Below are 15,065 nucleotides of genomic sequence, written 5' to 3'. Positions count from 1 at the left end.
CCATCCATCCATCCACGTGTCCATCCATCTATCCATCCATCCATGCATCCATCCCAACCACCCACCCACCCATCCATCCACTCCATCTTCCATCCATCCATCCATCCATCCATCCATCCATCCATCCACCCATCCAGCATCCCACCTTGTGGGTGGCTGTGGCTGAGTGGTTAGAGCAGTCGTCTTTCAATGCAAGAGTTGGGGGTTCGATTCCACCAGCAGTCACATGCCGAAGTGTCCCTGAGCAAAACACTGAACCCCTCGTTGCCTCTGATGTGTGTCCCATTAGTGTATGAATGTGATAAAGCACTGATTATTATTTGTAAAGATCTAGTAGAGTGCTGTATGAATGGGTAAATGAGGACACAGATTATGTTGTAAAGAGCTTTGAGTATATTGACAAGATAGAAAGGATCTATAAAAGTATAGTCTATTTAATTGTTTGGGAAATCAGTAAACCTTCCCCAGTAATGAATGCATGAATTTATTCTGCTTTTTACATAAGTGTCAAAAGTCAGCTGTAGCTCTGAAAGTGGCACAACTATTATTTATTGTCACTATTATTAATATAACTGATATTAATGTCATTAATGCAAAAAAAGATGGTTTGAAACCTCTGGAAGTCACATCTGACGGAAACAGGTAAGCTGATTATCCTTGATTTTAGCGTTTACAGAAACTCTGAAAAAGATTAACTTATTAATTCTAGGTTGGAACAAAGAATTATTGGTTCATACTTAACATTTGCTGTTTTAGTGTGAGAATATTATTTTGATGACCATACAAAAGAGAAATGCTATATGAAGGGAAAGATCCTAAAAAGCTCAACTTATTTAATAATGAATTTTGATTATATTAAAATGTTGCTGGATATGTAATGTGATAAAATGGTGGGTACTGGACTTTAATATCAAAAGGAGTCGCCTGAGGTGGTTTGGGCATCTCTCTGAACGTACTTCCCACTGGGAGGAGACAAGGCAGACCCAGATCTTCCTGGTGGCTCTGGAACACCTTTGGATCTCCCAGGAGGAACTGGAGATTGTCGCTGGGTAGAAGGATGTCTGGGTTTCCCTCCACCTGTTTTCTTCAACGACCCGACTGTGAAGAAGCAGAATCAAACAGATCAACGCTCTCAAAGCAAAACTTTGTGTTTAAACAGTTTCATGCAGAGAAACAGCTCATTTTTGCACAAACATCTGTTTTACATGTTAAAACATACTTATTGTCACAACTCCAGTCAGTTCATCAGATTAAGACTGAAAGCTTTAAGATTAAAACCAAAACGAAATCATATTACGTATTTTTCAGAGGCACACTTAAAATCTTTTAATTTTCTCAAAAATCGACAGTGATCCTTATAATCCTGTGCACCTTATGTTTTAATTCTGGTTGTGCTTATTGACCTTGAACTGATTTTATGTGGTACACGGTGCTCAAAAATCTGTCAAAATGTTTTAGTTTCGCTTAATGCACCTTATAATCCGGTGCGCCTTATAGTCCGAAAAATACGGTAAATTAGCCCAGTCATTGAAGGCAACAGAGACCATAAACTGGTCTTGCAGCACATTAAACACAAGTGGCTTTACACGGTGCTGGATTTTCCTCAGACGTGCTTCATGTTATCTTAGAAACCCTTTCTAATATTTTTATGGCGATAATGACATTTATTTATCATTTATTTATTCATTCAGGTCTCTCTTGTAAATGGGTCCCCAAGGCTCAATGGGATTAACCCGTATACATAAAGGTTGAATTAATTTATCACATAATTAAAAATGTGTGCAAATCACAAAATGTTTTAGCTTAAAAAGTAGTTTTTCTTCCAGAATGTCTTTGTCTAAGCTGACTTGGAATGGACACTGTTAAACGTCTTTTCTGAGGCTGAGGGGAGAGTGTGAGTCATCCGGCAGATGGGATTTTTCCCCCTACATAGTTACAGACCTCCCTACTTCCATTTCCACTGTCTTTTAGTTCGAGGTTACCTGCTGTGGATTCTGCTGTTTCTGTGTGTTTGTTGCTGTAGGTCTGGGGTGAAATTAAAGCCTCAGCATGGATTACAGAATCCCCACTTCCCTGTAATCCAAGTTTGGACCCTAATATCTCCTTCTCCTCTGACTTTATTCTTGCTTTTCTCCGTTTGTGCCTTTAAGTTTTACTTTCCCTCTCTGAGGCTCAGCTCGCTGTGCCTTCATTTCTCCCCACATCTCTGTAGGTATTTATGAGTGCTTGCAGCTGGAGAAACGGCATTTCCAGACGGGATCTCTGAGCTCATTTCTCCTCCAGTGATCTTTTGCTTTATGACACAAGCAGAGTCTAATCTCAACAAATGTTTACGCGTGAAGCTACAGACGAGAAATAAGCCCAGAATATCTATGATGTGGGTAGAATAAAATAGTGTTGCGTTTGTTACGTTACTGTGAAAGAGCTAAAAGGAGAGAAATAACTGGGGGTAAAATGGAGAGAAAAGTGTTAAAAAAACTTTCCAGATGTTGGGATTCCATAGACAAGCCACCCTGAAAACACTGCAGGTCAACTGGAAACAACGTTCAGAGAATTTGGAGGCAGCTAACTTCATCTGGTAAAAATAAAGGCCAGGAATTCCCTGCAGGAATGCATGTCGCCCGCTGTTTGTGCCAGTTTGACTAAAATGATTTTGCGTTGTGTCGGGAAATAGAGTTTTTGCACATTTTTTTATGTTACATTGTGAGATGTTACCTCAGTATACATGTTGGACTAAGTCTCAGCTACTACCACACAAAGTTTTAGCTCAATATCAGTTAAAATGACTGAACTAAAGCCAGTTGGCTAACGTCACTTAGCTGCGATGGCCATCTTCAGTGTAGCCGACTCCAAAAAGGTAAGCAGCTGCAGATGTACCTCCATTAATAACTTTCAGAGAGTTTTGTTTTTAAAAAAAAAGTCCTTTAGTTCATGAGATATTCTGCTAACAGACAAACACTGTTGATTGTATCAGTTAATTCTACAGATTCAAGCAAAGGTCTGGTCCAGTTCAAGTCTTCAAAGGGCTATGGTCCCTCATGTTCTAGATGTTTATCTGTTTCAACACACCTGCGTTGAATAAGTGATTAACAGACTTCTGCAGACCTCAAAGAGGTAATTTAAGAATTGAATCAGGTGTGCTGGGGCAGGGAAACAAGTAGCAGCCCTCGAGAACCAAGACTGGATACTCCAGGTCTGGTGCAATGAGCTTTCAGACGCCATCACGCCAAATTTTAACATGATATCTTTAAAACTGACTGAATTTAAGCTGTTTTTATGTTTCATACAGTCGGTTGGCTGTGGCAGCCATTTTAAATCGCATGGTTTCAAACATTAATCATCTGGGTGTCCAAATACTTCTCTCAAAAAGTCTTCAGTTGATGTAAAATGCTGCTGCCAGAGTCTTAACTGGAGTTAGTGGGAGAGATCATATCTCTCCAGTTTTAGCTTCTCTCCACTGGCTCCCTGTCAAACCCAGAATAGAATTCAAAATCTTATTTCTAACCTACAAAGCCCTCAACAACCTAGCTCCATCTTATATTACAGGTCTTATTGTTCCATATTTTCCTAACAAAGCACTTCACTCTAAGACTGCAGGTTTACTTGTGGTTCCTAGAGTTTCCAGAAGCAGAAAGGGAGTAAGATCTTTCAGTTATCAGGCTCCTCTCTTGTGGAACCAACTTCCTGTTTCTGTCTGTGAGGCTGACACTTTGTCCAGTTTTAAGACTTTCCTTTTTGATGAATCCTATAGTTAGGGTTGGATTGGGTTTCCTGACTTACCCCTTAGTTGTGCTGCTATAGGCTTAGACTGATGGAGGACAAATGGACCTCATTTCAAATGAATAGTTACAAATGAATACAAATATGACTAGTTTGTATTTGTAATTATTTGCATCTTAACATGTGTTTTTTGTTTGTTTGTTTGTTTTGTCTTTCCTCAGACCTGCTCGCCTCCATTCTGGACCTGCCATTCTGTTTGTTCCTCCTTCCTGTTCCTCTCAAACCCAGCCCGTCGACGCAGATGTCCGCTTGTCCTGAGCCTGGTTCTGCTGGAGGTTTCTTCCTGTTAAAAGGACTTTTTTCTTTCCACTGTCGCCTTTGTGCTTGCTCAGGACGGGAGACTGCGACGAAATGACGACAACACAATTTTCTAGCTTCCTTCCTTAGCTATAAAACGTCACTAACTGGTATTTATAATGTATGTGAATGGTTTTGTTCAATGCCCTGAGACGACTTCGGCTGTGACTTGGCATTATAGAAATAAACTGAAATGAAGTGAATGGAATTTGTAAATGCACATCCAGTGATTCCTGAATGTTTTATTAAAATATGTTCAGTAATTCAAGAAGCATTGCCAAGAGATCGCTGATTTTAGGTGGAAATATCACATAATGTGTAGCACTTGGAGCATGTTAGGGATGACTCTCAGCTACTACCACACCAAGTATTAGCTCAGTTTGTACAATTGACTGCGTTGGAACCATGTCTGTTTAAAAAATGTGCTTAGCTCTTGCTTCCGTATTGAGTTGAGCTGTTAAACATTATGAGTTACAGATGTAAATCCATTTATCACTTTCTGAGAGTTTCATTAGAATCCATTGAGGCGTCTGTGAGATATTTTGCTAACAGACAATCAGGCAAACATGCGCAAAAATATCATCGCCTTCGTCATTCATCTGCAGGTGATATTACAAGTCACAGAAGAGGCCATAGGTTGGGATTTTAAGCCTGAACGTCATCTTACAGATTCTTTTCTTTTCAAAGCATCAGGCTTGTCTTCACTTTAAGCGTTTGGAGCTCTGAAATATGACACCCACTCTGTGGGTTTTCTCTTTTGGCCTCTGACGTTTAGATCATGACTCTCAACGTCATCAGAGGAAACCTTTATGACTCTCTTTGATCCAAATCCTGTCATTATTCCTGTAAAGAGAAAACGTCTGACCTCATTTTAGCCGACAGACTAGATGGTGCATTACAAACCAGCTGACTTTTCACCCCGCAGAGAACAAGGTGGAACCACAAACTCCACTAAAGATTTGCTTCAGCGCAGCAGTTCAGACATTTTCACTTCCTTCGATTCTCTTCTCCTGCCTGCCTCTTGGTGTTTTTGGTACTTGTGCATGATCTTAAGCGAGGGAAGGAGCCGGTCATATTTTCCGTCTGACTCGCATGTCTGCACTGGTGGAGGTGGGGGAGTGGAAGGATGGAAGAGGAGAAGAGAGGCAGGGCCAGGAAGAGGGAGGGATGGAGAGCTGGAGTTCGTATGGGGGCTGGGACAGCAGAGAAATCCAGATGCAGGAGAGGACAAGAGGAAAACCAGACCGAGAAAAGGCCCCTCATGAGATTAAAGAGGCCTATAGATGATCCTAAATGATGTGAGGAGAAAACAAGCAGTAGGGATTTTAGACAAAAACTGAAAATTGCATTTTTTTTAATTGGATCAACAAAAACATGAGTTTCTTAACCGGTCCTTAAAACATATTTCAAGCCAAGTGGAACTGGTCACTGATCTAGTAAAAAGGAAACATTTAGCGTCTTATATCCTTTTTTAATTAAATCATCATTATTAACATTTAAATGACTATCAGAAATGTCTTTAAATTTAGTTTTATACTAATATTGTCACAGACTTTATTCTTCTTTAACTGCTTCAGTGCCTACGTGTTGAAGCACCTTTATTAATATATTCAAATTTCATTTTTCTGCCCACTTCATTCCACAACTTGCAATAAAACATTTTAAACTAAAGAAATTGCATTTCCTGCAAAAATGCAGTGTGCAGAACTTGCTAAAAAACAGCTGAAATTAGCTAAAAAAAATAAAAACATACTGAAATGTAGCTGAAATGGAAGAGCAAGCTTAAGTTAGCAGAAGAAAGCAGAAAGAACAATTATTTGCTGAATTAGGTTTATATAAACAGAAATGACCACAAAGTTTAGGAAATTAGCTAAAAAAAAGAAGAAGCTGAAATTAGCAAAGAAAAGTAGCTGAAAAGGCAGAAAGAAGCTTAAACTACCAGAAGGAAGTGGAAGGAGCTGAAATTAGCTCAAACAATGTGGAATTAGCTGAAAACCCTAAATTTAGCATATAGACAGCTAAATAGTAGCTGAAATGGCAGAAAAAGATGAAACTAGCAGCAAGAAGCTGAAAGGAGTACAAACAATTTAATTTAGGAGAAAGAAGTTAGATAGGCTGAAATAGCAGAGATTACCACGAAAACTTGAATTTATCAGAAAACAGCTGAAATTAGCTAAAAACATACTAAAAAAGGTAGCTAAAAATGTAGAATAAGCTTAAATTAGCAAAAGAAAGCAGCAAGAACACATTTGCTGAAAGAAGCAGAAATGAGCACAAAATAGTGGAAACTATGTGAAAAAAGCTGAAATTAGCAACAACAACAAAAAAACAGCTACAGTAAATAGTAGCTGAAATAGCAGAAAAAGCTGAAACTTGTAGAAATGAGCTGAAAGTAGCAGAAAGAAGTTAGAAGAAGCAAAAAAAAACTGTTGTAGTTAGTAGAAAGATCCTGGAAGGAGCACAAAACAGCTGAAAAAACAGGTGAATTTACCTGAAAGTAGCTAAAAAAAAAGTTTAAATTTGCGCAAGGAAACTGAAAGAAGCTGAACCAGAACAAAATATGAAAAGAGCAGTAAAAGGTTGTAAACAGATCTAAAGATTTTAAGGATGTAAAATGAGCTTAATCCATTTTCTATGAGAAAAAATTGCAAATACCAAAATTCTAAGCAGGATTTTTCTGAAAGAGCTGAACGTTTTGATTTATGATTTGTTGAAAAAGTGCAAAAATTATGGAACGAGAAAGATGCCAAAAAAAATTCTGGAAGAAAAATAGTGTGAATGCGTCATAAACGTTCACACAATTATACTTAAACATGCAGCTTGTTCTGTAAAGCTGAGCCACTACATTTGATAGCATGGTACAAAGACAAAATGCACAAAAACTACAATAAATAAATAAAATCAATAATGGAAGTCAACAAGGGTTTGGTGAAACTGATGAGAAACCCAGCCTTCTTTGGAGCTCTCAGACTTGCATCATGGTAGAAACATCCTTTTAAAGTTTAAACAGTCAGGCTTCACATGTCTGAATTGACATCGCAATATATTTAGTTTCCGTTTTTACTCAGTAACAGTTTCAAGTTTATTGTTTTTGGATTTTTTTTTCAATTAAATTAATTAAATGATGTTTCACACAACTTGAAAATATTTTGCAAACAAATAGTTCTTACTCCCACAACTGCTTTTGATACATATACAAATTAAACGTCAAACACAGGTATTTTTGTTCTCTTTCACCTCGTGTGTCTCCCGCGGCTAGGTCTTACGGTTTTCTTTCAAACCCCGTGCCCCCAGAACACAGAGAGTGCACACCAGACCTTCCACAGATTTGATCATATTTTAGCTCAAGAGATTATCTTTAAATATGGAAGTAAAAAAGTATTTTTTAACATTCTTAAATTTCCAGTCAGTGAGTGAGAGACGCGGGTGTGTGGTTACCATGGTGATCATAAAGTTCCACTGACAGCAGCCTGAACATTTCTTTATATTTTAGTTATTATATTTCTTGTTAGAAAATTTCTTCAGAAATGTTCTTGCTTTGTTTTATACGTCATTTATGAATCTTAGCAGCTCTCCTTGTTTGTAGCTCTTCACGCACCTGCTTGCAAGCTGCATCAGCACATCTGTTCTTTTTGACCCACTCCAGTGTATTAATGCTGTCAATCATTGTGATCTGAGTGGGCAGGCTTTGGGGAAAGGATTCAAGAAAAACTTAACTGAACAAACAAATTGTAACAAAGTGATGGGAATAAAGGGGTGAATGCAAGCAAGAAAACAGAAGAATTTGGCTTTGGAACTGGAGAAAGGAGTTAAATATTAGAAGTGATTACTCATAGCATGCAGGTGTGTAGAGAACAAACGAGGTACATTCAGGTGTTGATCTGAAGCATTCAGATCTTGTTCTTTAGATTATTTTTTTTTCAAAATAGGCCATATTTCCAGTGATGTCACTGGCACTGTCATGATCTGGAGTAAAAACTAACAATATATTTAAATGCAATACATAGTTTTCAACAAAGAAGTACAGTAGTCCCTGATATGAAAAGAAAATCCTAATATGTGATCCATCACACTGAACCAAGGATTAAGTCAGGTTTGGTCAAAGCCGATCACATTTTCAGATTTCTAGCCTTTTACGCCACATTTTGAAATATGGATTTCATAAGCGGTTCAAGAAAAATAGCTTGATTTGAGTTCCTAATCAATATAACACCTGGAAAATCGATCAGAATCCTGTTGTTAAGGTATTCTAAAGAATATTTCATTAGGAAACCTCAAACCATATTTCGATATTGGGATTTTTTAGATGGAAAATCAAGTCAAGTCAAATTTATTTGTACAGCACATTTAAAACGGGACCTGTTACCATTAAGAACAATAGCGGTGCACAAGGAAAGTAGCAAAAGTTAAAGGTTTTTCTGTTAGAAATCATTGTTAGCTGTTGGTAATGCTCAGAAAAATGCCTTAAACCATTCTTTATAGTTATATTTCAAATATTTCAATCAAACAACCCATAAGGTATTTATTCAACTTATTTTCAACTAAGGCAATATAGCTGTGTATATCCAATAAAGTTACATCTGGACGGTTTCTTGTTTTTGTTGAGATGTTTTGTCCTTCATCCAAAGGACTTCATCAGTCCGAGGAGCCACAAACAAACTCAGTCCCACAAGCAGCACACTCACAGTGGAGTGGACCAACCAGTTTGCTGGAGATAAGATGGTTTCTGGGGCCCGCCCTCTCCCCTGTCGACTCTTCTGACGCAGCCATGGCCAAACTGGTTCAAAACATCAAAGTTCATGCTCAATAATCCAGGTTAAAAAAAAAAAATCCAACAAAGTTCAGTCAGGTCATCTGGACAGCTTCTTTTGTTGTTGTTGTCGAGACGTTTCGGCCTTCATCCAAAGGACTTCATCAATCCGAGGACACTCAAACTCAGTCCCACAAGCAGCACACTCCCATAGTGGACCAATCAGTTTGCTGGAGATAAAATGGTTTCTGGGGCCCGCCCTCTCCCCCGTCGACTCCTCTGAGTTAGCCATAGTCAACACACGTGTCATACTCTTACATCTTATATTCAAGAACTTATTGTTCCATATTTTCCAAACAGAGCATTTTGCTTTCAGACTGCAGGTTTACTCGTGGTTCCTAGAGTTTCCAGAAGCAGAATGGGAGGAAGATCTTTCAGTTATCAGGCTCCTCTCTTGTGGAACCAACTTCCAGATCCTGCCCATGAGGCTGACACATTGTCCAGTTTTAAGACTTTCCTTTTTGATAAATCCTATAGTTAGGGTTGGCTTGTTATGCTGCTATATGCTTAGACTACTAGAGGACAAACTGACCTCATTTCTTAAAATTAATTGTTAAAATTGAATCGTTTTCATTTGATACTATTTCTATCTTAACATGTGGTTCTTGACCTGCCATTGTGTATCTGTTCCTCTCAAACCCAGCCGGTTGAAGCAGATGACCTCTTGTCCTGATCCTGGTTCTGCTAAAGGTTTCTTCCTCACGAGGGAGTTGTTCCTTTCCACTGTCGCCTTCATGCTCGCTCAAGATGAGAGTTCTGTGATGGAGTTAAACTCAAAGCGGTCTGCTCCTCAGATAAATAATGTTAAATTATTATTTTTATATATGAATGTTTCTGTTCAGTGCCCTGAGACGAGTTCTGTTGTGACTTGGGGCTTTATAAATAAACTGAATTTTACTGAAACTCAAGGTCCGAGGGCAAAATATGGCCCTTGTTAACATCGTATCTGACCCTCAAAATGAAACTTTAAAATCAAAACATTTTATTGCTTCTCATTTTACTTAAGTAAATCTGTGCATTGGATTTTCACCCCCTTGAGTTTGGCACCTCTGAATTTCATCCTTTGGTCTAAATTCAAATGGTAAAAACTCCTGGAGTGTTGAGTTTATTAAATAATTTCCAGATTGCTCTCACTCTCTGAAGATTATCCTGCCTTGACTTTCTCTGGATTGCAACTTTATTTTTAGTAAATAAACACAAACGTGCAATTTTTGAAAATATTTAACCGTTAAACAGTGCTGCAGTTTGATAACAGCCATTTAGAATTTAAAGCTCCCGGCTGACTCGTTTCATCGTGGTACTCTACAATCTTCCACATGGTACCCTATAATTAGTCTGAAGCAGGTGGGCATGCAGCAGGCTTCTACCTAAACAATGCATGAAATGTCTGTGCAAAAGCCCGCACTTGATGATAATTTACAAACGTCATAATGATCTGGAACAATAAGTAATAGTGGTCTTGTTGCAAACTGCCAGTTACACAGAAAGTCAGGGGAGACATTACAGGGAAAAAAAAATCAAATGAAAAACCCACTGTGGCTTAAATAAGGTTGAAGACGTTCTGCAACAGACAAAAGTGAGAGGCAGAGAGTGGGTTTGGCTTTGGTGGATTTGGACCAGAAAGTTTTAGACTTGCAAGTAGGAACACGTGGACGAGGCAGGCAGATGCTACGTGTTGCTGGCTGCAGCTCCGAGGCTGCTGAGAGCACGACTTCAGGCCGGTTCACTTATACTGCACGCGTTTTAATGCACGAACGCCAACAATACGAGGCCGCACAATGTGGCTCGAGACCCGTTTATTGCATACGGGCTCAGAAACAATTTTCCTGAAAATTCCTGTGACAATCCAGCTGCTGATGAAAATGTCAACGTGCATCAGCTTTTTTTCTGTGAAGGCTTCATTTTGTTATAAACTGTAGACGTAGTGCATAAAGAACCTAGGCCAAAACGCTAAAGCAGCTGCCAGTGGCTGATTGTGGTCACCATGGTAACCACACATATCTCTCACTCCCTGACATTTAGTTTAATGACAGTAAGATAGAGACCATCTGAGCAAAAGGTCCCCCATCTCTGAGGGATTTGAATAGTGAATGTGTGTAGCTTTCAAATAGAGGTACCGTGTTAAGGCGCACTTTAAATCCTTTAATTTTCTCAAAAATTGACAGTGAGCCTTATGTATTAATTCTGGTTGTGCTTACTACCTCGAACAGATTTTATGTGTTAAGGCTCCCACATACTCGGGCGTACTTCACCCCACAGAGGTCCATGTGTACCGGATTAGACTCAAAGTGGACTCTAAGTGGACACCTCCAAGCCATGTTCATGCTCTGTGTCGCACAATAAACTGACCGGCGATGGACTGTTTTGTATGTGACACCAATGTATTAAATTTCCTTTCTTCATCTGTGATCTGGTTTAATTTCCTTGTCTTTTGTTTTTTTGCCAAAAGGCAACCAATCTCTTCCTCCTCGTCCGTTGACGCCATGACTGAAATTGTGAGAAATGAAGGAATTTGTCACGAGAGAATGAAAATCAGGCCCGGCGTGGCTGCGGGAGGGTCTGGAGATTTCCTGGTGGGTCGGTTTGATGTGTGGGCTGCAGAGCCAGCGCTCCCCGTTTTTTTTAAACTTTTTATTAACAACACATAAACACAGAACACCGCTGCCGCTGCTCCTGGGCTGTGATCTGTCGATCAGTCCAGTAGGCATGTCAGCAAATGACCAATCGGCAGCCTCAATTTGTCCCAAAGGTAAACGCCCCTTGCCTGCGGAGCTGGGCTGCAGCCCATCAGGGTGTACGCTCGAGTATGAAGCCTCAGCCGTCTGCAGACAAGGTGCGCAGTGTCCACGTGGCTCACGAAGTACACGCAGTACGCCAAAGTATGTGGGAGCCTTTACAAGTGAACAATGTTGAGAGTTACTGTGAATGAGTTGAATAAAGTTTGACTTATCTGATCGTTTTGTTTCGCTTAATGCACCTTATAATCCGAAAAATATGGTGGGTTTTTACTTTTTACTTGTCCAAGGTGGTACAAAGTGACAGATCCTGGCAAGAGGAGGGAGCATTTTTATCCATGACCAGGCACAATGGCTGAGCCAGGGGGTGGCCAGTGGTGGCCTTGGCACCATATGATCCTTGGCCACCCCAAATGTTTGAGGAAACTATACTTTTAAGCGGCAGCACGGTGGCGCAACTGGTAGAGCTGCTGCCTCTCAGCGAGAAGGTTGCCGGTTCAGATCCCGGTCCGGGGACCTTCCTGGGTGGAGTTTGCATGTTCTCTCCGTGCATGCGTGGGTTTTCTCTGGGTACTCCGGTTTCCTCCCACAGACCAAAAACATGCATGTTAGGCTGATTGGTAACTCTAAATTGTCCCTAGGAGTGAGTGAGAGAGTGAATGGTTGGTTGTCTCGTTTGTCTTTATGTGTCCCTGTGATGGACTGGAGACCTGTCCAGGGTGTACCCCGCCCCTCACACACTGTCAAACTTTTTATGTTGCTACAATGTTTTATTTAAGAGATATGATGTTACAAAGGTTTTGAGCAAAAAATAATAAATAGTCTGTGGAAGTTTTATAATCCTCAAACAATAAAGCTCTTTTGCCAGCAAACAGTTTGCTGATTAGTGCTTCTACAAAAAAAGGGAAGGTCAGGTTTTATTCCAGAAATCACTAAAGAAGGAGAATGATAAATGATACGTTTTCCCTCAACCTGATTTATCTTTGGCTCCTGTTTTTCCACAAACTGCCAGGAACGAATGCACGTCTCTCGTTTAGTTGTTTGTTTCAGACAGACCGTCTTACTCAGTTGGATTTCTTCCTTTGACATTAATGAAAGTTTTAGATAATTTCTGACACTTTTGTCCAAACAGGTTTCAAGTTCCTTTGCTAAAAGATGCCGCAGCACATCTGATCCAACAACGAGAAGACCGAGAGCTTCGAGCTACAACGGTAAGACGGCTGAAACGTCACAAAATCATTCTGTGTGCTTCCACCCAAACCACCGGTCTGAACTCCACATATTATAGATTGCAGCAGCTTGAATCCAGCACAAACACCAGAAAATTACCGGTTCTATTTAAACACTGTCCTGTGAGCCCGAGTTTCGCTTCTATCACAGAAAGAAGTTCTGAACGCTCAGATTTCCTCTGATTTTAGCTGATCAACATCACTTTTAGACCTCTAAGAAATTGGCGAAAGAACAAAAAAAGTTTTATTTGAAAGTACTGTTGCAGTAGATCTTCTCCGAAGTGTTTCCTCTCAAGACTTTCACATTTTTATTGTGTTCACACACTAAGAAACACTGGAAGTTTAATTTCTAAGGTTGATTAAAGTTGTTCACTTTGTCACTTATCGGGTAATATTTAACAACTTGATCATAAATAAAAGATTTTGAAAATGAACAAATCATGATATGTTAAAGATGCCAAATGTACCTACATTTTTTATAAGGACAACAAACTTACAAATTCATGCCGAGGGGTCTGCAACCTGCGGCTCTGGAGCCACATGTTGGTCCCTCTGCAGCGGCCCTTTCAAGCTTCGACCAAAACAAACACAAAACTGAATTTTATTGGTTGTTATACAAACAACAACAGTTTTAGCCGTTTTCCTGTCATTTATGTTGCAAATACTCACTTTAACTTTTTGCTTTATTTCTATAAACAAATGGATCATGAATAAATGAAAAGTTATCAATCAAAATAGCATCATGGTCACCCAGAACAAACTTTAAAACAAATGTTTTTAAACGCAACGCTCTCTGGCATCCTTTGTGGGGTGCTGCAGCACCCGCTGCACCCCTACTTGCAAAATTGTAAAGTGTTTTTTTTAACGTTTTCTTCTTGTCGGAACATCAAAAGAGTTTTACTTTTTATTTCTTCATATATCCTCTGCAGAAGAGCTGGTAAATAGAAATAATAAGAAAAAAAATCCACATGACATAAACACTTTCTATTTAAGGACAGTAAAACTTTTTACACCGTTTGGGTGCAGGTGGGGTTGTATTTATTTAGTATGTTGTAAAAACTTTATTGAAGGTACATGGGTCAAGAAAACCACTTCAAACTCAAACATTTCTTTGCGGATGCTCTTTTGTAAACAATTACTTCATCGTTAGTCTCACTTCACACAGTTTTTTCAAGATTTCTGCATTTATTGGCAAGCAGAAATCAATCAATCTATTTTATTTATAAAGCACCTTTCATACTAAAAGCAGCTCAAAATGCTGTGTAGAATTATAAACAACAAAACCACAAGATAAAAGCAAACAATTGTATACACAACTGTATGGAAACTGTAGCAGAGATGGAGGTAAAAAGATGGTTCTTGAGCAGCAGCTAGCTGTAGCACCTCTTGTGCCGCTTCCTGCTGGAGTGATATTATTTATCTGCTGCATCTGTGGCCTGGGAAATTAATTTTTCATGTAAAGGTTTATAAAGTAATGTTTATTTGAACTGCTGTGAGAACGGAGCTGCTTTGAGATGACAGCGGTCAACTTTGGTCCTTTCCTCTGACTGGCCTTAAAGGTGCATCTCAACTCAACTTTTCTGTTGCAGACTCGCTGAATTCTGAAAGTTTGCAGCCACACAACCAGGAAGGCATGAAGGAGGAGAGAAAAAAAAACATAAAGTGCTTTTTTTTTATATTCTAAATTAATATTTCCATGAGCTACTGACAAGTAAGAAAACCATACTTGTGTTTTTTTCTGTATCAGCCATTAAAACTATATCACTTGCATGTCTTCCCTTGTTGGCAGCTTGGGAAGCTTCTTTAGGTTCAGTGCATAAAAAAAGACAGCAGCAAAGAGTAAATGAGGTCAGATTGAAGATCTTGAAGCTGCAACGTGTCCACAGTGGAGCCAGACTGCTTTGTGGATCTGCCAGATTCTCTCTCTCCTCCTCCTCTTCCATCTCCAACGTCATGATGCAGCCATGTCTCAACCCTGACTGTTGTCATTTCTGTTCCTGTTACTGTGAAAGTTGCAAAGCAAGAAAGTGTTGGAACAATAAAAGTAAAAACACGTGTTTGGTCTCAGCTTCTCAAAGAAAAAAGAAAAAAATAAAGTTTGAATTTAATACCTGAACTATCATCGAGTGAGTGTGTGGTTTTATTTAAAATGAGAAATGATCTTGTTACGTTTCTCCAGTTTGGAGCAAATATTTGATAAAGGAATGATATAAA

This window comes from Nematolebias whitei, chromosome 17 (genome assembly GCF_014905685.2).
Source record: "Nematolebias whitei isolate Nwh7 chromosome 17, NemWhi1, whole genome shotgun sequence".
NCBI lineage: Eukaryota > Metazoa > Chordata > Actinopteri > Cyprinodontiformes > Rivulidae > Nematolebias > Nematolebias whitei.
Note: the sequence above shows the minus strand (reverse complement) of the source record.